The 23,107-nt window shown below is 37.2% G+C and overlaps 1 long non-coding RNA gene across 1 annotated transcript in view; it reads left to right on the top strand.

The window, feature by feature from the left end:
• The window catches only part of LOC116281549 (uncharacterized), a 489,842-nt gene that overhangs the window by 109,859 nt on the left and 356,876 nt on the right, over positions 1 to 23,107 (top strand). The window lies entirely within an intron of this gene.

Here is a 23,107-nt window from a genome sequence, read left to right as displayed (position 1 = left end):
GAAATAAGATTTCTTCAGTTTATTTGTCAATCGATCACACCAATCATTAGTAAATAAAAAGCAATGATCTTGAATTCCAGAAAAAAAAAAGTCCAGGCTGAAAATCCTGATATGAGAATTAGCCACACATTTAATAAGAAACTTCTTGAATGTACACTTTGTTTTTAAAGTAGAAATAATTAGACAGGAGATGACAAGATTGCAAATGCTTTCATGTGTCTCACAAGACAAAATGCTTACTTTTGAGGTAATTTTGACCATTCAATATTTTAAATTTTACTTTCAATGAAAGGGAATTAAATTGAGGAGGATAGATGTAATTATTAAAATTTAGCAAAAATCACTTTTTTGGTGTACTTATTTAAGAAACCTAATTAGACTCATTTGTTATTAGGAGATCATGTAATACTTAGATGAGTGAGTGTTTCCTTTTTATCTCTCAGTGACCTTTAAGTCAGTGATGTATTAATAAACTTAACTAGAATGGTGACCAAGAAGGAGGATGTGTCTTGTTATATATCATCAATATAAACCTGGAGCCATGATGACAGAGTGGTTAAGAGCCCAGGCCTAGATTCAAATCCTGTTTTGAGGTTATTAGTGTCCTCATCTAGAAAATGGAGGTAATAATAGTAATAGTACCTACCTTTTAGAAATTTGGAAGATAATAGTTGACTTTAATACATGTACGTTTCTTGGAACAATATCTGATATATAATAATGACAGGATAAAAATAAGCATTTGTTATCTGTGAAGAACTATTCCAATAAGAAAGTAAGAAATGTTAGATATTACCATTACTGTCAATAACTCTTACAGCAGTATTATTTTATACCAGGAATTTACTGTATTCAAACAATCATAAATGATCAGAAGTAGATGGCCATGTCAGTTGCATATGGTTTTTTTTTGGTTCCTTATCTCTCTTTGGTTTTAAGCTGTTTAATCTTTTCAATACTGCAGTAGTATCAAAGTTGTTATTTAAAGATGAATTTAACTAGAAGTTATAGCAGAGTAGATATTTCCCTGAGAGGTACAGTGTATATTCGTAGTTGAAGTGATAAAACGCTTTCTTGGTGTTTTAGTGACACAACATGACATGAGAACTTGTGAATCATAGATTCAGTTCTGTTCTAAGAGTTGTGAATATTTTTTTTAAAAAAATTCTGAATAAATTGAGTTCTGCTCAAAATCTATCATATTCTAACTCTTGCAGAAAAATCTAGAGAAGTTTTGACACTTAGAGCAAACCCCTTATTATTTTTGTCAGCAACTAGCCTGTGTCTCAAATTCCTGAAACAGTGTGGAGAAAGCTTTAATCATCCAAATACTATTCTATTGGTGAGATTTTAAAATCTATATTCTTACATTTTGCATAGAAATAACATTTGTTTCCTAAAATTCAAGAACTTTTTTTCCATTATCTATTTGCATTCCTATTCCTTTAGTTATTTGAGAACGCCTTTAATGCCACGATCTTAGGATTATATTACTTCATGCAGGGAGAACAGATCAGAGAGGCCACTTTTTCTTCAAGAATCTATGGTACTTACAGAATTAGGGAGCCACCTAAATAAGGAAAAAAATATTGTGTCCATGATGTTCAGTATAATCAGAACATGAAGTGTTTCCTGTAAATGTAACCTAATTAGTCATACTTTAATATCTGTATAGAGGCAAATATTTGTTATTAATACAAGTTTTCATGTTCTGTTCCATCTATGTGGGCATTGCATTGTTTTAGGAATAAAACTTATGTTTTTGAAAGTTTAGTAGATTAACTGAAACTTAAAGAAATTTGATGAAGTATTTGAGGAAAAGTAGATTATCCTGTTCATAGTTTCAAGACAATTTTAGCAGAGGGTCCACAAATTCAAAGTCCCCAGTGGTCATGAAGTTAATATAAATGTGTTTAAAGGCCAGATTTTCTTACTTAAGTGGCTCCCTAATCCTGTAAGTACCATAGATTCTTGAAGAAAAAGTGGCCTCTCTGATCTGTGGGGAGCACAGCTTGCATGCCACACCTGAAGGTATTGTAGAAACATTTTGAGCCAAGCAAATCACCTGTAGTTTGGCTATATTTTTATTCACTGTCTTGTAATTTGCTGCCACTTATTTTAGGAGATTTGATTTATGCTAGTCTTTAATACCCTTTCTTAGCTTCACTGATCTACATCTGTTTGCCTATTTCTATTCCAGAACTAGAATAAAAATTTATCTCATTAAATTATATTAGGTGTTTAGAAGACAATGATAATTTGAATTAATTTAAGGAACATAAGTTGAATATAAACTATATGCTATATACAATCTGCTGAGCATGACATACAGAGAAACAAATTATGACAATTCAGTGTAATGTGTTACATTAGCTACAGGAATAAGCTTCAGGTTGGCCGGAAGTGGAGAGAGTTAATCCATTCTTTCCTCTTCTTACTCACCTGAATGGTTTAACCTGGTTACCTGTATGATTTTCATTTTAACAAATTGTGAGTGCAAGTCTAGCTTTGAGAGTTGTGGGGAGAGAAGTAATGAGAAGCAGCAGCAAGAAGGAAAAAAACACACTTTCTTCCTTATGGGGAAATTCTGGGTATATGAAAAATACAATGTGACAAGGCCTCTGAGAGGACCCCTGAAACCAAGGGGAGGAAATGAGCCTTTATGGAGGAAGTAGTTCTGGTTGTAGGTTGAATAAGCTCTTTCCACAGAGAGAAGTAAAGAGAACTTCTAGATATAGGTAATTGCAGGTAAAAAGGGCTGAAGATGGAGAAAGCAGAGTGTACTTATAAGTGATGTGCCTACTTCCTGATTCCGAAAATGATAGTCAACAGCAAGATAATGATGCTGAAAAAAAAAAACAAAAACTGGCATTATCCTTAACAGTTCAAACAACATGATGATTATGTATTAATTCATTAAAAAGAATTAAGTAAATCAGTCCCTTAACGGTGTACAATAAAAGAGCAGGTTCACAGACACTTTTCTTTTTCAGTCATTTGCACTAAATGCTCATACCAAAGGCTTCAGTCTTGTACATCAGCATTTTGGTTTTTTGGGGTTTTTTTGCTGAGAACCTCACCCAGCACCTCTGATACCTGTGACCAAAAGATACTTTATGATGCCTGTGGCCCAGAGATATTTTATGAGTATTTTTGATGATGATGATAATCCGCTATCAAGCATCCTGAGGAAAAAACAAATTATTAGATAAAAGTGTTGTTTGAAATTCAGTACTCATTGACAGCCAATAAATACCAACTTGTGGACCATATAGGGATGCGCTGCAATGCAGAGTAGGGAGCATATCAAGTCATATCAAGTAACCTCAGCCCATTACTTTATCACCTGTAACATCCTAATCACCTCACTTTTGTCCTTTCAAATGTCTCTCTCATTCCCATCACTCTACATCTTATCTGCAATATAAGGAGAGAGATAGTGTGTACTCTATACAGTCTTGAAAAGGTTAAAAGAGACAATGTACGTAAAGCATTTAGTACCACGAACACATAGACATTGGTAGAATAAATAATAGTGATACAGTGGGTACGTCACCTAACCTTGCATTCTATCAGTGGCCTCCTAGCTGATCTTCCTATACCCAGAATCTGCAATCATGTTCTACTTCTCATTCCTTGAATGTCTAAATTAGAATGTGTTTAAGAGTATCAGTTTGATGCATGATTTTCTCCCCATAACCAGACCAGTAAGTAGAAGATTCTGTGAGCTAATAATGGGGTATTTGTACCTTTAAGTCACTCCATACCGCTTTCAGTTAAATCAAATTGTTATATATTTCTCCCTTTGAGTAAATTCCTCTCCCTATGACCTCTGCTCATTCATCCTAGAATCTATCCTCTAACCACACGTTTTTATGTTTGGATCATACTTAATTAAAGCTACTTTTTAAAAATCACATCTGATCAAAATTTTCTAGCAATTTCCATTTGCCCAAAGAGTAAGTTTCAACTTTCCCTACCTACCACTGAGAGACCTTTGTGATTCAACCTCAACTTATCTGTTTTGCTGTGTCTCCTATTTTAATATTTGTAGTGTAAACCCTGGGTTAGTCAGCTCAGTCTTCTTTCCATTCTTCTGTTGCACTTCATTTATTCACACACTTCTCCACTTCTGCTTCTCCTTCAGTTGGCCTAGCCTTTCTCTTCCTCTCTGTGTCCTAAAGGTGTGAGGGTCCCTCAGATGTCGTTTCTCCATGAAAAAGCTCCTTAGTTTCTATTGCTCTTTTCCTTTCTAATCTTCTGTAGAAAACTTTCCCCACTGGCCAGCTTTATCCAATTCCAATCTTTTGATGCTCTCTGCTAGCTTTAAGACTCACGCTTTTCTTCTCCTTCTAGTATAACTATATGTCTAATTGCATACAGTCTGATATTTTTCTAACTTCTGTAATGACTGAAGTTAGAAGATAGCTTATGTAGAGTATTTTTGGGGGGTGTTACACTTGGATTTGTTTCATTTAACAATTTCATATTTGTGAGCCTAGTTGCCCAAATAACACAATAAGCTTTATAAATGTAGCACTTCTGTCTTATATTCCCTTTGTAGTTCAGTGTTACCTAAAATTCTTATAAAGTATGTGCTCAAGTGTGATTTGATTGAAATGACCAGATAGTCAGTAATTACCTACTGCATTGCACACTTGGTTCTATACTGGTTATTGTAAAGAATACAAAGATAAGGCACAGACCTTTTCCTCAAGGAACATGATATTGGGAATAAATTGTTTTCCCAAAGATGTTATCCTCTTATCAGAAAACCTGATAAAATTGTACTCCAGTGTGTTTAAAGAGAGAAGAGTTTGTTTAGTTCATTTTTACCACATGTATGTCTATCTAGTTATGAAGTCAAATCAAAGATAATTATGAAAGAAAATTTTATTTGCAACTTCTAGAAAGTCACAGTGTCACTGTCCTAGTAGACCTTGGCCCCTCATAGAATCCTTTTTTTTGTTAGAAATATTTTTTTTCTTAATTCTAACCTTCTGTACAGTTCTTAGAACTGATTTATCTTGCAAAAGCCCGTGTAAGTCAGCAGGCTTATCTTGAATATTTAGGCCAATATAATATTTATTTCAAACTAGCAGCTAACAGTAATTTCTGCAAACCATCTGGAAGGACAGTTTATCAGATTACATACTCTCTCCTCCCAACTTGTCCCAGATAACAAGCAGTCTGCTGAGCGAAGATTATCCCTGTACTTCCCAGAGGAGCCATACTGGACACAAACTCCTAAATAAGTTGATAAAGCAAAGTTTGGCTTGGCAATTTCACCAAAGATTAACAACATTACATGTGTAACTATTGAAACAGAGGACTGTTTAGGCTATTGTTTCTGTTTATTTGTTAGTCTTTTAACTTGCTGATTTCACAGGAAGTCAAATGTATAAGTCATAGGTTTTACAGTCTGTTTTCCTTAAGTCAGTGTTTTGGTGCTGTGTTATTGGAGAGCACCAGTGGTTGCAATGTGAAATGCCTCTGAGAATGTAGTATTTAGACAAGCTCACTGAGTCATGACGTCTGTCTGTAGAGGTTATTTTTCTGAACGTGATCAGAAAGGAGCATGTTGCAGAGGTTTTTTTAAGCTACAAATGGCATCCAATTTTTAGAAAAACTAGAAAATGCACTTATATAGGATGGTTTTGTTTGGAGAAAGGTTTCCTTCAGTGAATACAGAATCAGCTATTTCTGGTACAGAATTTTTGAAAGAATTATACCAGAAATTAAACAACTGGAAAAATAATTCATCTTTCAGTAGATTGGACTAAATTATGTTGGCATTTAAGAGAATTAAGCCTCAAGGACTGCACTTTAAAAACACATTTTGAAAAGTGACTAGAGATGGTTTCAATGACTCTCCAAGCTGGACTTGCCTCCTGCTGGATAATTACCTGATCCTTGCTTAACAATTTCTACTAAAACTTAAGATGGTTTGAATCTGCTTTGCATCTTACGCACAATAACAATTGTGATACATTACCATCTTGGCCCGTGATTAGATTCATGTCTGTCCCAGAATACTTTCTGTGCCACTGTAGATTACTCAAGAACAGAGATGCTGGAAAGAATAAATACAGTAATGTCATCTTTTATTAGTTTTCCTAGAAGGTAAAGTAGAACTGGTGTATGTGTACTTATTTCCTCTGGAGGCTTTTATTTACAATTTTATTTAGAAGAGTAAAGTTGTGGTCAGGTTTTGTACTCTGGTCGTAGAAGTTCAGTTTACTCCAAATTTCAAGAGAGTATTCTTCCTGAATCAGAAAGTTTGTTTTGTGTAGCAGGGATAATTTTTGTAATCAAAATACAGTTGACATAAAATATTACGTTAGTTTCAGGTGTACTACATAATAATTTGACATCAAAACGGTCACCATAATAAGTCTAGTAACCATGTGTCCCCATACAAAGTTTTTGCAGTATCACTGACCATATTTCTTATGCTGTATATTACATCCTCATGACTTCTTTGTTATGTAACTACAGGTTTGTACCTCTTAATCCTCTTCACCTATTTTGCCAGCACCCCTCCCTTCTGGAAACGACCTGTTTGTTCTCTATATCTGTGAGTCTATTTTCATTTTGTTTTGTTTTTTAGATCTTCATATAAGTGAGATCATGCAGTATTTATCTTTGTCTGACTTATTTTGCTTAGCATAGTACCCTCTAGATCCATCAGTGCTATTGCAGATGGCCAGATTTCTTTTTTATGGCTGAGCAATATTCCATTGCATCTACCACATTTTCTTTATCCATTCATCTATCAGTGGATACTTAGGTTGCTTCTGTATCTTGGCTACTGTAAATAAGGCTGCAATGAACATTGGAGTGCATATACATTGTCAAATTATTGTTTTTCTTCTTTTTGAGTAAAATACCCAGGGTGAAATTCCTGGATCATATGGAGGTTCTATTTTTAATTTTTTGATGAAATGTCGCACTGTTTTCTATAGTGACTAACAGGTATAAATTTAATTTAGACATAGAATTTAAATCCTTGTAAATCTGTAAGGGGTTGGGTATAGAATGTTATTTGGCTTTCTAAAGATATTTTAATTCCTTATTTATTCATTTATTCACTTATTCAACAAATATGTATTGAACAGTTACTATATAAAAGGTACTTTAATAGGTACTAGTGAACGGAAGTGAAAAATAGGACCTCTGCACTTGAGGAGCTCTTAAGAAGACCTACATCTTTCACAGCGGATGAGAATGCAAGATGAGAAATATGCCATATGTTATTAGAACACAGAATGAAAAGAGAAAGGAATGAGTATTTTCTGGAGGTTGGGTATATGTGGATGGGGCATTTCAACATAGTAAACATGTCTTTGGGAAGATGTCAGTGTCAGAACAGAGGGTGACTTGAAATGTGTTTCATCTCATCATAGAGTGGACTCTAATGAAAATAACTAAAGCCCCTTCTATTTTATAATGTTTTACTGCTCTAAAGTACTTCATAAACACCTCCTTATTTGATCCTCAGGCAAATGAGTGAGATGGATGTGATGGTCAAATGAATGCAAGCTGATAAGCTTTTATGCAAGAGAAATAGACCCTCTGTGTGGAAGTTCAGGTTACAAGGGTGATGTGGTTATGACTGTCACTGGGGCTACTTTGTGTTGATGAGCCCAGTGTAGGAAACAGTCAGGAATGAATAACTCCTTTAACTAGGAACTAAGGTAAATTATTATTTTCTCTCTTCATCACACTGACCATGATTTGTTTAGTATTTAATTCTAGGAGTTATTTGTTGACTCACAGACTCAGAAGAGAAAAGTGGGTGCAATTGTTGAAACTATGATGTTAATTTCTGACAAGTCGTGTTCTGTCCAATGTGTACTCTGCTGCATTCTTGTGAAAGAGAATTGGAAAGGAGATTGATTCTCTTCCCTCTTCAGATTGATTCTCTTCTCTCTTCCTGGGGAGAGTAGGTTCTTCCTAACCTTGGAAGGAAAAATCAGTGTGGAATGCATGTTATTTGTTTTCCTTCAAAAATACATAACTGGGAAGAAGAGAATACCATGTAATTTTGCTAATCACATGCTCTTCTAAGTGAACAAAGAATATTTTAGGATAGATTTTATTTAAAGTCATCACCTTTCATAATTATTTCATTCTGCATCATAATTTCCTAATTAGGCAATGTAATTATAGGTTGAAAATCCTATAATCATATGTATTTAGGTTAATTATGTTAACCATTAATTACTTTGAACTACTGAAATGGTAACCTGTGCAAATGAATTGCTTGTAGAGAAGCAAATCAAGTTTTAAAAATTGTACCATATACAGTCATACTTCAGAGATACTGCAGGTTTGACTCTGGACTACTGCAGTAAAGCAAATATCACAATAAAATAAATCACACTAATCTTTTGGTTGCCCAGTGCATATAACATTTATGTTTACACTATACTGTTGTCAGTTTAAGTTGCAATATCATTATGTAGAAAAATGTGCATGTCTTAATTAAAAAATACTTTCTTGCTAAATAAAAATGATAACCATCACCTGAGCCTTCAGTGAGTGATAATCTTTTTGTTGGTGGACGGTCTTTGCCACGATGTTGATAGCTGATCAGGGTGGTGGTTGCTGAACATTGGGGTGGCTGTGGTAATTTCTTAAAATAAGACAACACTGAGGCTCGCCACATCTATTGATGCTTCCTTTCATAAACGATTTCTCTGTTGCATGCAGTGCTGTTTGATAGCATTTTACCTACAGTAGAATCTTTTCAAAACTGGAATCAGTCCTCTCAAAGCCCTGCCACTGCTTTAATGACTAAATTTATGTAATATTCTAAATCCTTTATAGTCATGTCAGCAATCTTCACAGCATCTTCACCAGAAGAGATTCCATCTCAGGAAATCACTTTCTTGGCTCATCTTTTAGAATAACTCCTCATGCATTACAGTTTTATCAGGAGGTTGCAGCAATTCAATCACATCTTCTGGCTCCAAGAGAATTCTAGTCCTCTTGCTGTTTCCACCACATCTGTAGTTACTTCCTCCACGAAAGTCTTGAACCCCTCAGGGTCATCCATGAGAGTTGAAACCAGCTTCTTCCAAACCCCTGTTAATGTTGATATTTTTACTTTTTTCCACGAATGTTCTTAATGGTGTCTAAAGTGGTGATTTTTTTCCAGAAGATTTTTCAATTCACTGCCCAGATTCATCAGAGGAATCCTCATCTATGGCAGCTATAGCCTTATGAAACGTATTTTGTAAATATTAAGACTTGAAATGTTACTCTTTGATCCACAGACTGTAGAATGAATGATGTGTTAGCAGGCATGAAAATGACATGCCTCTCACTGTACATCTCCATCAGAGCTCTTGGGTGACCAGGTGCATTGTCCCTGAGCAGTAATATTTTGAAAGGCATCTTTCTTTTCTTCTGAGAAGTAGATCTCAACACTGGCCTTAAAATAGTCAGTTAACCATGTTGTAAACAGACATGCTGTCATCCAGGCTTTATTGTTCCATTTATAGTGAATGGGCAGAATATATTTGGCATAGTTCTTAAGGATCCTAGGATTTTGAGGAAGGTCAATGAGCATTAGCTTCAACTTAAATCATCAGCTGCATTAGCCCCTAACAAGAGAGTCAGCCTGTCCTTCGAAGCTTTGAAGCCCAGCATTAACTTCTCTTCTCGACCTATGAAAGTCCTAGATGGCATTTGCTTCCAATAGAAGGCTGTTATGTCTACACTGAAAATTTGTCATTTGGTGTAGCTACTCTCTTTAATTATCTTGGCCAGATCTTCTGGTTAGTTTATTGCAACTTCTACATCAATTTTAGCTGCTTCACCTTGCACTTTGATGTTACGGAGATGGCTTGTTTACTTAAACCTCATGAACCAACCTCTGCTAGCTTCAGACTTTTCTTCTGCAGCTTCCTCACCTCTCTCAGCCTTCACAAAATTGAAGAGAGTGAGGGCCTGGCTCTGCATTAGGATTCATCTTAAAGGGAATATTGTGGCTTGTTTGATCTTCTATCCAGACCAGTCAAACTTTCTCCATATCAGCAATTTTCTTATCATTAATATGTTCATTAGAATAGCACTTTTCTTTCTTTTCAGAATTTTTTCTTTATATTCACAACTTCGCTGCTTAGTGCAAGAGGCCTAGCTTCTGTCCTAGCTCAGCTTTTACACGCCTTCCTCACTGAGCTTAATTCTAGGTTTGATTTAAAGTGAGAGATATGTGAGTCTTCCATTCACTTGAACACTTAGAGGCCAGGGGAGGGTTATTAATGGGCCTAATTTCAGTATTGTATCTTAGGGAATAGGGAGGCTTTACGAGTGGGAGAGGTGAAGGAAGGGTTGGTGGAGCAATTAGAACACAAACAGCATTTGTGGATTAAGTTCACTATCTTATATGGGCATGGTTACAATTATAATAGTAGCATCGAATATCACTGATTACAGATTACCATAACAGATTTAATAATAAGGAAAACATTTGAAATATTTAATTACCAAAATATGACACAGACAGGCAGCAAGCAAATGCTGGAAAAATGGTGCCAATAGATTTGCTTGCTACAGGGTTATCATAACCTTCAACTTGTAAAAAAAGCAGTATCTATGAAGCAAAATCGAGCTGAGTGCAACAAAATGAGATATGCCTGTGATAGAAACAAAGAAAAGTCTAACATTGCACTGATTAAGATCCTGCATAAAATTCATTAAGTCAAAGAAAATAGCAGTTAACTTTTCAATATTTGAACAAATTCAATTAGCATTTCTTTAATATTGATTTCAAGATGCTGATAGAATTATGTTTAGATAAATTTATAATTTATATCTATCCATGGAACAGCAATAAGTGCTTGAGGATGAATTAACTATCATATATGTTATAGCTAAATAGTGACTGTTTCCTGGAAAACACAGTGAAGAAAAACTAACATTCACAAATTGTGTTTCTTTTGCATAAATAAACCTAGCATCATTTGCTTAATTAAAAATGTCTTTGCCTTTGGTAAGTGAAAAGATGTTAGCATTTACATAGTAATACATGAATTTCATGAAGCCATTATCTGTACAGGTTCTGTTTGTGCCTAAAATGGATACTAGGTCTTTTATTGGAATCAGCAAAGAAGATGGTATCCTCCTCTATTCTAAGAACACGACCTTATTATTTATATTCTAGGACTGTTCTTTAAATTTTTCTTAAAATGTTAGTCAATTGCTAAGGGTGGGGTGGGGGAACTAAATACTAATTAAGACAAACATGCATTTCTAATTTGGAGCAGACTTCACGCAGTCAAATGGGTAGCACTAAATTCGTTTTACAATGTAACTTATGTAGTTTTGGGGGACTACATTTTGTTTCTAATATATTACAGTGGAAACAAAGTTGAAGATAGGTATAAAAGATAATTTAACTATTTTATAACACAAGTGAATATTTGCTTGATAATTACATATGTAAAAATTGATACTAGTTTAGGTATCACTTCCAGTTATGTACTATAGAATTTCAGGGACTCAACTGTCAGCTTTTTCAAACACTTGAATAGCTACGAATGTGATTATGCAAAATACACCATGTACTTAGACCCTTACTACTCAAATTATATTCCGCCGTCCATTACGTGGCGCCGTTGGTGCCACGTAAAGCTTGTTAGAAATGCGTAAGTGCAGGCTCACCTTAGAACTGCTGGATCAGAATCTGAATTTTAACACGGTCCCCAGGTGATTCGTGTGCTTGTTAAAGTTTGTATAGGGCTGCTCTAGACCACGTGAACTGCCTTTTAGTCAACAAAAAAGAACACCAAAGTCATTACCTACTTAATGACCATATTTTTGTAACCCCTGGAACCACACATTCAAACTCAGCTAAGCCAGTGGAGGTGTGTTGATCCTGTATGATTGTGGTTGACTCGCAGACCTTGCTGTACTACGGACACTTGTCCTTTGGCAGTTTTAGACATTGCTGGTGTCTCTGATTTGCCTATCTATTCGTGGAACTCTTCATTGACCAGACATCCTTACTTTCTATGTAATCACATTTAAAATGTTTTCTTATGATGCAGGTTTTTGAAGTTTTAAAAAGTCCCTTACTGCCCTTAGATAGTAGAGATATTCTCTAATTTTTTCTGTTACAAATATAGTTTTATCTTTTGCTTTCAGTATTTAGTCCATCTGTAGTATGCATTACTTGTTGTGTTAGGTAGAAATGCAGTTTTATTTTTCTCACACAGTGAATTAGTTTCCAAACTTTATTTTCTAAAAACTTTTCTTTTTTCAATTAATTTGTGGTGCCAATTTTATTGTAAATTAGGAGTCTTCTCTGAGTTCTCTATTTTGTACCATTGATCCATTGTTGTGTTTCTCTGGCAACATCACAGTAGTATATATTTTTTTCACTCTGAGCTATGTCCTTGTGGTATGTATGGCTAAATATTTGGGAGGGCAAGTCCCAACATTTAATCCTCTTTTAAAAGCTGACAGCTATCCACCATCCCTTATTATGCCATACACACATACATACTCTCTCTCACACACACACACACACACTCACACACACACATACAGATGTGCACGTGCATACACACACACACAAACACTACATATAGAGTATGTTTACTGATTTTCTCAAATATTCAGATGCAACCTATATTGGGGTTTCATTGACTTTACAAATTACTCTAGGGGGAAACCTGATATAGATAATCCTTTTTGTCTTTATTTTCCAATTTAAAGTTTTATTCACAGAAGCCATTTAGGCTCTTGGCTAAGAAAATTCCTCATAATTCTGTGCCTATTGTAAAATAAACATTTTAAAAAGTTACTTTTCTCATTTGTTATTGCTGACAGAGAAAAATACTATTGGTTTTCATAAGTTGACTTAGTTTTCATTAACTCATTTACTCTGTATGTTTTACAGCTATCTTTTCCAAGCTGCATTAATTAGTGCAGCTAACATTTATTGAGAGTCTGCTTTGTGCCAGGCACCATTCTAGCCACTTGCAGTAGATCAGGTAACAGAATGTTCCCTTGGAAATTGTATTCTGTCTGTATCCCTTGGAATTGTAACATCATGAGGACAGATAGACCAGCAATAAACAATAATAAGTAAATGATGTATTATAATAGAAGTGGAACATGCCAGTGAAAAGAAAATCAGGGCAAAGGGGACTAGGGATGTGGGAAAGTGTTTGCAGTCATATTAGGAAGTTCAGGATAGACTGGGCTGAATAGATGACACTGAACAAAGATTTAAAGGAGGGAAGTGAATCTGTGATGTGGGGAAGAGCCTTCCAGCAGGAGGATCAGACAGTGCAAAGGCCTGCTGGCTTTTGCCATCACAGTTGCATTTTGGCAACTATGCTGGGAATAGGTTCAAAGGCAAAAGAGAAGGGGCAGGGCTACCAGTGAGGAGGCGATTTCAGTAATCCACATGAAAGATGCTGGCTTTGACCAGGTCAGTACCAGTGGAGATGATGAGAAATAACTAGATTTGGGATATATTTTGAAAATTTGACAGTTTTTTTTTTTTTTAAAACAAGATGCTTGTACCAAGTCTTTCTGAAGCCTTAAGCTGATTTATTTTTAGGTATCTCGTTTCACTTTCTCATTCCACAAGCATAAATACAGTTTAATTAACTAGATTATTAAAATAACAAGCAGCACAGTATGAAACCAGCTTTGGAACAAACCCAACCGATGTAAGTTTGTGTATGACTCAAGACAAATATATGTATCTGCATAATGCAAAGTTACCTTCCAGTGGGAGTATGTGTGCCCTGGGCAACAGCCAGATGTTTTACAGAAGAGAAGGAGAACATTGCTTAACCTAACGAGTAAGCTAATTGGGGATCCATTTAGACAGTTCCCCATTCTCTGCTGGCCTATGTATGTGCACTATGTATATATGTTTTATGTGTGTATACATGTATTGAGATTCTACATAGTTCCAGGAAGAATTTAAGACAATTTTCTAAACATACAAGGCATGACAAGGTAAAATATAATTTGAAGTGAGTAGTTGAGGAAAGCAGACAAAAGGGGAAATGGAATCAGGAAAGATAACAGAGAGATAGGCAAGAAGACTGTTTATTTACTACAGATGAGTTATCTTTTTCTGGTTTTTAAGGAGGTTAAACTATCAACCTTCAAAATTCTTTAGCCTTGTCCCATAGATAAAAAATAAACTACGTTTTTCGGTTATTTGACTTTGATATTTTTCTTTTAGAAATGTATCTTAACTATATGCTATAGGATTTAGTTGAGGGTTAATATAAAATAAGAAGCTATTTAGAGAGCCATATATAGACACAGATATGTGGCATGAATAATGTATATTAAATTGTATAGTGATATCTGTAAAAATGCATGGTTCCCTTCAAAGTACACACTTTGGTCTTTCGATGCTGAATTGCAGTTCTGACTTCAAAGAACAGCATGTACTCTGTAGCTTGTTTTCCTCTTTGCTTCGACTTCTAGGAAGCTTAGGGGTGACTGCGGAGGATTTTCTTAATTTGTTTTTTCTGGCATGATATGAAAATCTTCACTTTCAGGCCATCATGTTATTTGATGCATTTGTTTTAGTGTTTCAAATAATTTTGTTTTATTTTGCTTGTGATATAGCTACTTCAAATCCTTTTTGGAAGCACTGTGTGTTTGTGTATGTGTATAAGTTTATTGATTTGTAACTCCTTGTAATTAGTAGAAATCCATCTTCAGCAAAATACATAGATACTTCTTTTAAGGTTGCAGGAGGCAAAGCTAGCACAGACCTTGGGAATAGGAACCTGGTGAGGGATCAGACTATCTGTTACCCATGTTCCTCTCAGCAGATCTATTTCCTTTTTCTTTTGTACTGTGACTGGCTTCCTCTGCTTCCTCAGTTCCCACGCTGGATGGAAGAGGGTCATCGCAGTTCCTCAGGCCTGTGGTGTGTAGGTCAAGTCACCTGAGGGAGCTGACCTCAGCCTCTCTCTCCCTCTCTCCTGCCCTCCCTCTCTTTCCTTCCCCTTCTCTATGAAAGAAGCCAGCTAAGCCCAGCTTTGGTCAGGAGACCACTCTGGAACCCATCAGCTCTGCTTAGTGAATGAAATCATCTAACTGCAGTCCTTCTGCTGTTCCACAAGACAAGGGCTCACACCTTCAGTCTTTCTCACAGATGAAAAGAAATCCCCATGGTTTAAAGGCTGAATAAGAAAACAAAAACCCAAGCAAATTATGCTAATGTAACTAAAAACAAACAAAAACACGAATGCTGTTGCATATGATACAACTGCTTGAAACTGCAAAATGGAGCCTTGCTTGTTTAACCAAATATTTGCATATTTACATGATTTGAAGGTCCGTATATATACACACACATTTATACATATATACACATGTGCATATATATAAATGTAAATATAAACCAAAGAATTTGCATTTTAAAAAATTACATAAAATAAGAATTTAGTAAAGAAATAGTTATGAAGCATCTACTGTGTTCCAGACAGTGTCTAAGCTTCTAGATTCTGGAGCTATAGCAGTGAATAAAACAGACAGTATTGGGCATGACTGTTGAGGAGTAAGTATTTTCCTATCTGTCTGTATATTTAGCTATGTAGAAAGATAGACAGGGAACTTAGTATCTCTTTAAGAAGAGTTTAAGGTAGAATATATGTTTGTGTACATGACACCCTTAAACATCATATATGTGCACACACATTCTTGTTTGCTTTGATGTCCTCTATAAAAGTAGGTCAGGCAAAAGTATTGAAGAACTAATGGCACCTCCTTTTACTTTCAAAATTCCTGAGGCTTATGCAAGATCATTTCTCAATTTGCGTTATTACAAATATTCATTAATATCGGATAATTAACACAATGGAAACGACGTGAAGGTTGGACTTATGTTTGCTAGTGGAAAAGTGATGTTGTCACAGTCCTTAGTCCTGCTGGGCCCCTGAAATAGCCCAGATGCTCAGTCATCCTTCAAAGGCTGCAGCCCCCTGAGGTCAAGGCTTTGGCCTCCTCCTTAGGCGCCAGAGCCGCAGAGGAGACAATCCAGATACAGTCTGCTTTGGGGAGCAGAGCCTAGAATTCCTCTATAGGAGGAACCCAAGGGATTTATGAAAAAGGAGGGTAAGTAAGTACATAAATTTATGAAGGTCTGCTCAGGGACAAATCAAGGAATGACACTAACATCTTTGGTTTGGATACTGGCCTTAAGTGTAATAGGCAAGACGGTCAATTTGCTTGGTGATATTGTAATATACTTTTCTTGGAGACAATAAGGTACTGCATTCATAAAAAATAAATAATTATATGTATACATACATATTTTATTTCTCATTTCAAGACAAAAATACCATGATTACATTGATCATACATTTGATTTTTTAAAAAATAACATTAAAATTTTAGCGAATTAATTTTAAATATTTAATATTTATTATCAATGAAGGGGAATTGGTATGGAGGATTAAAGCCCTCAATAGGTGTTTTTGTCTCCCTAACACTGGACTGCATGGTACAAATTTAATGATTGACTTACTGAGTCACAATCTCAAGTTTCTATTTAGAAGTTATTTTTATCCTTCTTTAGAATTGTGATGTCTTACAAATATAACTTTTTCCTTTGAAACTTCTGCCCAAGCATTCTAAGTATTCCACATATGAAATAAAAACTAAGGAACACGTACACCACATGGAGGGAGACACATATCAGGTTGACAAATCTGGTCACCAAACTAGATTCATGAGGTTCATTATTTACTTTCAGTCTGGTATGTGCTATGGGCTAACTGAATAAATGTTCCATTCAGGTGGGTTGATGGCACTAATTTAGACAGCCACTTTATTTAGGTTTCATAAGTCACACTGCCTTGCTTGTGAGATGGTGAGGTCTTGACACATGGGTCGCTTTGAATTCCATCCTTTTTGATACTTCTTGTCACCAGAAGACTCTCTCTCTTTCCTGTCTGTTGTTGAATTATCCTCGATCTCTGGTTAATATAATTTTTTTTGAAACTTAACAGAGCACTTCTGCAAAGAGGAAAGAATCTTACCACATTTGCTTGGGAAGTAATATACCTTCTGACAGTAAAACTCCTATACTAAACAGGATTGGTTGTTTCATTTGTTGGGAATGACATTTAATACAGATCATTTTCCATGCAGTAGTGAACGTGAAACTGAGTAATGGAGATTTTCCCTAATAGGTTGGGGTATAATACCTTGGATAGTGGGCACACTGACAAAATCTAGTAAAGTAAGAACTTGCAGGCAAGGAAAATTTAAAAGGTAAGGGGCCTTCTGAAAGCAAGGCTGAGGCTGTAACTCAACACCACTGGCACTAATGGGTGGACTAAATATCTAAGTCAGTCAGAATCTAGTCCCAAGGGTAGCATTGAAAGGAACAGGTAGGAATTCACCACAGATTTCTCTAAGCCAAAAATGGCATTTCCTGTCAAAGTCAATTTAATTCAAGCAGGAAAATAGTCCAGCTGGTATTTTTATTTATTTTGAAATTATGGGAAGATTGACTTTTTTCTCGTTACTCCCCCATAGTAAGCAGGCCCTTAATGCTCCTTTTTAAATCTTAGTAAACACACATTAAGAGCTTGAGGAAATTCAGAGTTTGTTTGTAGTATCTCTCTATTTTGTCCCTTGTGAATGAAACGATAGTACTTCTGGAAGATGGGGAGAAAATTTCGATGAACTTTATCGGTGTTGATTTTTTAATGAAACTTCCGAAAGTAGAGCTTCTGTGATCTCAAACGCAGTGTAAGTTATGGTTTGCATCTCCCAGTCACATATTACATTGTTGTCTGTTCATGAGTAGCCTTGAACTCCTTCCTCCAGAAAGAAGCCTCTCTGGATAGACATTTTATTGAGCTCATTGTGTAGGCAGAATCTCAGGCCGGGTTGTAATACGCAGTACCACCCAAGTCTCATGTCCACAATTTGCTGTCATGTTCCTTAGCAATTAATTTTGAATGCAGCATGTGGGGCATTTTGATGTGATGAGCTGTAACAGAGCTGCTATGTTTGCTATGATGCAGTGAGTGATGGACGATACAGGCCCAATAAAACTGCTTGTGTATCATTTTAAATGAAGACGTAAGGAATGGGGGTGGATGGTCGATTTGTCAGTCCTGCTACAGTCTCTGTAAGTGACAATGAAGTAAATTCCGTCTATGCAGGGAAGTCTTTAAGTCCATCAGGAGTACCAATTCTTAGGCTTCTTTATCAGTTTCCCTCTGTGCCCGGCTCGCCTTTCCACTCACCGCCACCCAAGTTACACATGGAGCTCCCTGTTTCTCCTTGACTTCCTTTTGACCCTTCATTAATTTCTGGGGAAGGTAAAGATCCATGTAAAAGGTAAGAATTGTTCCTGACTCCTCTACAGGAATGCAACATCTTTGCTCTCCTAAGCTCCTCCTGTCAGTCTCCTACCCTGCTCTCACTTAAAACCCAAATCAGGGATCCTTTAGACCTCCCTCTATTCAGTCTTGAGCACCTGCAGTGTTCCAGATTCAGAATCATATCACCTCCACCCTTGCTTTAGGATCAGAAGCAAACAAGTGACGTAGGGACTAGAAAATAAAAGAGACCCTGGAACCTTTGCTTCTAGGTTTGGGAGCAGGTTGAGAATCTGAACTGGCAAAGATCAAGGCATAGACAGGATTTCCCAAGAAGAGCAAATCTGAGTTGGGAAAGTATGACTAGACAGAGAAGGCAAGCAGGTTTTCCAAATCCAGGAGGTTAGAGGGGAAGAACTAGAGCCAAGGACAGATCTGTCTCTGTATCATCCTATCTATGGATGAAGAAATCTGTCTCTCAATGATATGACATGCAATGATAAAGACATGCAAGAAAATAATTATTAATGTTTCCCAAGAGAAACGGCATGACATCTTTCAAATGTAGTACATCATCCCCACCCACTTAGAGCTAGCACTTCTGACATCTACTGGTGAGCTCCTCTGCCCTCATCAGGGCCCTGGTCTCCTCTTACTTCCTGAGCATCTTGAGACGCATCTCCTATTCTCTGCTAACCATGAGGCTATGTGTGTTGAAGGTCTTAGGATTTAACTCTGTTTAAGAAGAAAACAAAAGAGAGATCCTATAATCTTGATGTCTTCAAGAACTTGGGTGTGGTGACCACCAGCCTCTGTCAGGAGAGCTCTCACTCCCTGCCGTCCTTCAGTGAAGTAATTCAAATCAGAGTCTTAGTTCCCATTCTGAGTCTGAGGTCTCTTAGTTTCCTCAGTATTACCTGTCTTTACACCCACCCCACTGAAAAAAGTATTTGAGGAAGACTAACCATCAAAAATGCCCTAGTCCTAGCATATTTCCACTGAGGAAAAATAAAACGAAGGATGAGAGGAAGAAAGAAAAGAAGGAGGGAGAGAGGGAGACAGAACAATCATGTAAGAACAGGTCCATTGTCCTGACCGCTGAGCCAGCAATCTTTAAGTACATTATCTTCTTTGAGTCTTTGCAGATTCCTAAGGTGGTTATGATTATCTCTGCTTAACAGATGAGGAAAGAAAGACTTAGAGAAATTATGAAATTTTCTTAAGATCACAGACAATAGGACCAAAGGGAAGAGGGGGAGGAATAGGGTCAGGAAGTAGCTGTTTGTCAGAGTACGCCGTCCAAAACTGGTCTTTGCCAACAATTTTCAAAGGTTATGTAATTCTTGGAAGACTTATGAGAAGATATTAGAGGAAGCTGAATGAACTCAAGCCTCGCCCTCCGGCCCCTTCCCCTCAGTAGTCACAGGCACAGAGGGAAGGTGTGTGGAGGAGGCTCTAGCACTGCTGTCAGGGCGCAAAGGGAAGACGAGTGACCTCGGCTCCAGCATCTGGCATAAACTGCCTCCTCCCAGGCCCCCAGGCCGTCAGTGCGCACGTCAGCTGTGAGGCCGGTGAGAACAGAACTTCCATCCAGCTAATGAACGTGTGTGAGGAACAGTGACTGCCGTTAGGCTTGGCTTCCTAATTTGCTGGGCTTCATGTTCAAAAGGTATTAAGAATTTCGAGACAGTGATAGCAGAGTTTTAAACCAAGTGCAGCTCTCTGAACACAGGGCCCCGTGTAACTTTGCATGCATGACCATGAAGCTGGCCCGGGTGCAGGAGGTTCTGGTAAGACAGTCTCTGCTCGGGAGCTGAGAACGGCTCCCCAGTTCTTTTTACAGCCAGATAACAGAGCCCTTGACAATGTGTGATTCCATCCTTTCACAACACCCCTCTCGTCCCTCTTCGCTACTCCGTGAGGAAGGGGTTGCCACCAGCAGCTGGCCTTTGGGCCTTGGCCTGCCTTATTTCATCTGCCCTCCTTTGGTAGCGTATCTCAAATTTCATTTTCTTTATACATTTTTGACAAAACCAGGCAGTTTGATCATTTTCCCTCCTATCTCATGGTGTTTGTCTCTATTATAGGCTAGTCCCTGATAGTGTTTCATTTAGCAGTTTATTTGTTTCACTTACTGTGTGTCTAATTATTTAATGTATGAACGTGTATATCCCCCAAATGGCTTTTATTTCCTCCAGGCTGGTATTCCACCAAGTATCTAGTGGCAGGGGAATGCGGCTAAGGGAGGAAGGGACAGAGGGGCTGGGCTTCCTCCTTCACATCTCAACAGGCTTTGGGGAAGTCAGGAAATGCCAGTGTGTGCGAGTCCCCGTGGCAGTGCCCTGACCTGCATCACACTGAAGTAATTCTGAGTGGCCTCACAGAGGAGTGGGCTGGTTTCCCCAGAGCTGTGCGGCTCAGTGTGGCCCACTGTGAAAACACAGAAGAGGCCTGTGAGGGATAATTGTTTTCTGACAGATTTATAGTTCCGCTTAATCAAATGTCACTGTTAAGAGCAGATGGAAAGCTGTGAACCAGACCAGCAAAGAGAAATATGGGCCTTCAGCTTCCTTTTCCCCTCTTGTAGAGGACCGGCAAGCTGTGGAGGGAGCCCCAGGGATGTGGGAACTTGGATAAACTGCTACAGCTCTTTCCTCGTATGTAGGATGATGGCAGGGGGAGGGTAATGATGCTACCATGCGGAGTGTATGAATATATGTTTAATACATTAGGCAACAGTGCTGTGCTGCCCATTGCCCTGTATTCTTTTCCAGACACCACACACTGTGGGCATTACAATAACTGTTCTGCTGGAGAGCTCCTTATAATTATATACAGTGGAAATCTCTCTGAGGCACTCTTCTGCCTGCTGTATAGTCTACAGGAGGCAAACCTGTAATACATTTGGTTCTTCCCATGCATTGTGACAACTTTTGAAAAGACATCAGGATGATGTTAGCATGTGTTACGGAGCTGGAAGAATGAAAACTCCATTACGAGATCTGAAATGAGGAGGCTGTCTTAACCTGACATCAGTCAGGCCCATTTGACATCACCACTTCCAGCACTCAGGTTGCAAGCACCAGGCAGAATATGCAAATGAGAGTGTTGCTTCCTAGTGACGGAGGGGGTGACTCCTCAGACAGAAAGATTTAGAATGCAGCCACATCTGATGCCCAAAGAGATTAAAATATGCTTTCTTTCTTTGTGGACACAAGTGAGTGTTTTGGGCTATTTTAACTGCTGGTGACCATAATAGCTTCATGGTGTCTTATTGATCTGAGGTTTTAATATCCTTATCTAATGGAGTGCAGACCATATGAGATGTTTATAACCCCCGTGCCTTCTCCCAGCAGATAGTAATGTGCACTTGGCTGTATGAAATAGGGCTATAATTCCTTCATGGGCTCGCAGAACATCCTAACCTGCGAGCGAATGTCCCGTGATTTAGTAATGCCATTAACAAGCTGCGGCGGGATTATCTCTATATATGCAGTTGTACACTTGATTGTTTATTGTCTGCTTTGTTAAAATTTTAATGGTAACGCAGCATCACTTTCCTGCTTCAGTGGCATTTTTTAATTTGCTTTAAAAGGCGAAAGTATCTGTTTAATTCTTTAGAACATCTTTTACTGGTAGCTTTACTGCCTTAAAAGTTCAGATCATAAAATAAAATATCCTCAAAGCTTATGATTTCTTAATAGAATATAAAATCCAAAAGCCAAAGAGTTTGGATAAAAAACATTGATATAAAATCTTTAGTGTGATCTTTTAAAGGTAATCTTGGTCTGAATTTTCTTTGTACTGCTGTTCTTTTACTAAAGATATATGAGTGAACATTATCCTAAGGAATGTGTATGTGAGAGAGAGAGCAGTGAGATCTCAGTACCAAGTAGTAAGATCATCTTTATCTTGAAATGCATTTTTATAATGAAAAGTGGAAAAATAAAGCAACAACAAACTCCTTCTGCTATTTAATTTCTTATTAAAATTAAATATACGAATGGCTTTCATTGTTTTAAATGAAGTCGAAGAGTCTAGCTTAGTTCTTACAAAGTCCTTTTAAACGTAATTCTTTTCTAAATATTTTATTTGTTTATCCATAAACAAAACAAAAAACTGAGATACACTCTGTGTGTGCACAGTTACCTGTGTGCATGAATATGTGTGTGAGCATGCCTGTGTGCATGTGTGCATGTCTTGTTTTTGCATGTGCAGAAGCTATTGTGTTTTTGTGTGTGCAGGATTGTTTGTATTTGTGTGCTGGTGTAGGCAAGTATGTTTGTGTTCATGTGAGCATGTGTGTGTGCATGTGGGTTTGCATACCTGCATGTGTTTGAATATGTGTGTATATAAATAGAAGCAGCTTGTACAGACCACATATTAAGTGAACTTTCATGTCAATATAAATTCACTGTACACATGCTTATGTCTCTAGCATTTTGTTAAATGCATGAGATATAAAAATGAGTGTGATTCTGTTCTGGACCTTGAGAATTTCAGAATGGAACAGGAGAGATGACTTTGCATACAAAGACCAGTCAAGCAATGGAAGGCATCTTTCACTAATTTAATGAACAGAGTGCTTAGTTAGCTGAAAGGATGGAATTATACATTCAGAGGAAGGGTAGACAATGGAGGCAGGTGATGATTACGTGTGAGAGAGCCTGGAACCCTGACTAGAATTTTGTCCTTTGGAGAAAGAGGGGGAAGGTGGTTTAGGTAAGGGAGTTAGCAAACTGAACAGGAAAATGGAGCTGTGAAAGTACATG

The sequence above is a fragment of the Vicugna pacos genome, chromosome 8 (genome assembly GCF_048564905.1).
Source record: "Vicugna pacos chromosome 8, VicPac4, whole genome shotgun sequence".
NCBI classification, from domain to species: Eukaryota; Metazoa; Chordata; class Mammalia; order Artiodactyla; family Camelidae; genus Vicugna; species Vicugna pacos.
Note: the sequence above shows the minus strand (reverse complement) of the source record. Positions and strands in the feature narration are given on the sequence as shown.